Below are 3,050 nucleotides of genomic sequence, written 5' to 3'. Positions count from 1 at the left end.
TAGTCCGAGTGTATTTATATTCAATAAGAAGTATAAAATATGAGTGTCTGAGGAGCGATTAACTTTCTATAAATCTATATTTTCAATTTGTTATCGTTTCACGTTTACAAATCTTATTAACATTACGCAGAAAAATTGTCGATTTCATGACGTTAAATTATCAAGTTCTCCCATTCAGTCAAAGTCACTCATGCAAACATATCCACCTATATACGTAGCTGTATATAACTGCTCATATATAAAGTATTTAAATATCACAACAATGATAACATTAATATAGAAATATTAATAGATTATAAAATAGCTTAATAAATATGTACATAAATTTATTAAAATATGCTGGGAAGCTATTGATGTTGTGAGCGGCAGGTGATGCCAAAGGAACAGAACGACTCTTCCTTTTTATAGACCTGCCTTGATCAGGGAATATAGTTTCACTACCCCTATGTTTCTCATATATTTGTAGTTCGTTTCTTCCTCAACACGACGTATGTTTGACATGTTTATATACTTATGCACATGCATTCACATACACACATTCACACAACGCATACACATCCGTAAGGTAATGAACACATAATCGTTTATCCAACAAAATGTGCCTTGCCTGCGGCTATTCGCGAGAATATGTGAATGTACATAGACACACATACATATATACAGATATATATATATATCTTCATATATATAAAACTGAGAATGTGTGTCTTTCTGTCTGTCTGTCTGTGTGTTTCCCTAAAACTTGAGAATTACACAACCAATTTCATTCAAATTTTACACATGCCTTACTTAGTGTGCGGGGAGTGTCATCGACAAAAACATTTTGAACTTTTTGCCTTGGGCGAGCCCACAGCAATATAATATCTTCTCCACTACGATTCCCTAAAATTTGAGAACTACACAACCAATTTCATTTAGATTTTACACATGCCTTACTTAGGGTCCATGTAGTTTCAGGGGCAAAAAATGTTCAACTTCTTGCCTAGAGCGAGCCCATAGCAATATCATATCTTCTCCACTATTTCAGTATTACGTGTTAAAAATGAAACAAAAACATTTCTCTATTTTATGTCAGATATTTTCACTTTAACAATAAAAATAATAATAACAATTGAATTATATGTAGTAAGTAATAATTAACATCAAACTAAAGTATAATATAATCGTAACATAACAAAAGTAAAAATAGCAATTCGTATAAAATTACATCAATGACTTGAACTTGAATAAGTGGTTTCACATAAATGAGAATAAGTTAAAAATAAAATTAGCGTGCAGAAATGGAATAGTCCAGATGGATAATAAAAAATTAAATTAAAGAAAAGACTATTGTCTATAAAGTATACAATGTAGAGCTCCCCTAACACCTGCACAGCCGTCACCCCAATACTTTTACTAAATATTGGGAGCCTGTTGCAGCAAAATAGAAACCAAATTTCTTTCCTGAGAGATCTTACAGCATGCAATCAAGCCCTATGCATAGCACTTGTGGAAACTCACCTCAACCCTAATATAGAGGACGCAGAACTATGCCATACTGCGAACAGACAGAAGGGAAAGGAGCCATGGTGGAGTTACTGTATACATCCGAGATGACCTCACGCCCCAGTCTTAATGAAATACTCAAATTCAGTATGTGACACTTTAATTGTATACATAAGACAACATAATATAGTCATATGCAATACATATTGCCCACCGGATGCCCCAAATCACACAGACAAATTTGAAGATTGCCTCACAAGATTTAAAGAAATCCTCATGAATCTGGAACACCACGTGACCAACAAATCAAATGTGGACGTAATCTACCTTGATTTTGCAAAGGCTTTAGAAAAGGTGGATCATGGTATGATATGCCACAAACTGCGTGACCTCGGCATAGCTGGAAAACTTGGAGTGTGGTTACATGACTTCCTGAAAGATAGGAGTCAGGCAGTAGTGGTTAATAGAACCACCTCTATGAACACACAAATAGTGAGCGGTGTTCCACAGGGCACTGTTTTGGGACGATTGCTATTTATAGTGGCCCTCTCAGATATGCTCTCAAATGCCCGTATAGCCACTCTGGTAAGCTATGCAGACGATACGAAAGTCTTGCAGAAAATACAGAACTGGCAAAGGTTGAAACAGCTAAGAATCTACTCCCTAGAGAGAAGACGTGAGAGGTATCCAGTAATATATGCCTGGAAGTTCCTGAAGGAATTGTGCCAAATTTTGGCATTGTAAGCTACACCAATGCTAGAACGGGACGACACTGCATAGTGCCAAAGACCCCAGCAATGCCATCATGCTTCAGGACCAGCGTCTGCAACAGCCTGGGTTTCAAAGGCCCACAGCTTTTTAATATTCTCCCAAAGAATCTGAGGTACTTGCACAAAGTAGATGTAGCAGTTTTTAAATCAAAGCTGGACATCTTCCTTTCGAGAGTACCAGATAAACCTACGTCACGGCAAGAGGTGCAAATGAGAGTAGATATGTAAAACTCCATTCTTCACCAAGTGCCACATATTAGAGGAGGTTCTTCGTAATAACAGTGTAGCACAAAACGGCGGTGCATCAGCATGGCCGCAGCTGTAAGCTGAAACAAGCAATATATATATATATATATATATATAAAACCAAAGAATAAGCAACAAGAATGGATCCGGTAATTTAGTACATTTGTTTCATACTATAACAATTTATTAAAGCTGCAACTATTACAGCAAATATAATATGTCAAGTAATCTTCAGCTAAATTCATAGAATTGCTCATTTTCCCAATTCTATTCTAAATTTAACAAGTAATACTATTCCCCCAGTTATAATCTGACTTTCACTATAAATTTGTATAGGTACGGTTCCCCTACCATTTGCTATTGAATTTAATTGACCTCTAGATAGTGACCTAGATTCTTTCTCACCATATAAAAATAAAAATAAAAGTTAAAATAAAAATAAAAATAAAAATAAATAGCCTTCTATTCTTGTGTTAACCTTGATTTTCTTAATGTATCTTTCTCTGCCGATAACCTAAGACCCTCTTATAGCTTTCCTTATATCTCCCT

The sequence above is a fragment of the Octopus sinensis genome, linkage group LG9 (assembly GCF_006345805.1).
Source record: "Octopus sinensis linkage group LG9, ASM634580v1, whole genome shotgun sequence".
NCBI lineage: Eukaryota > Metazoa > Mollusca > Cephalopoda > Octopoda > Octopodidae > Octopus > Octopus sinensis.
This window is presented reverse-complemented; position numbering follows the sequence as displayed.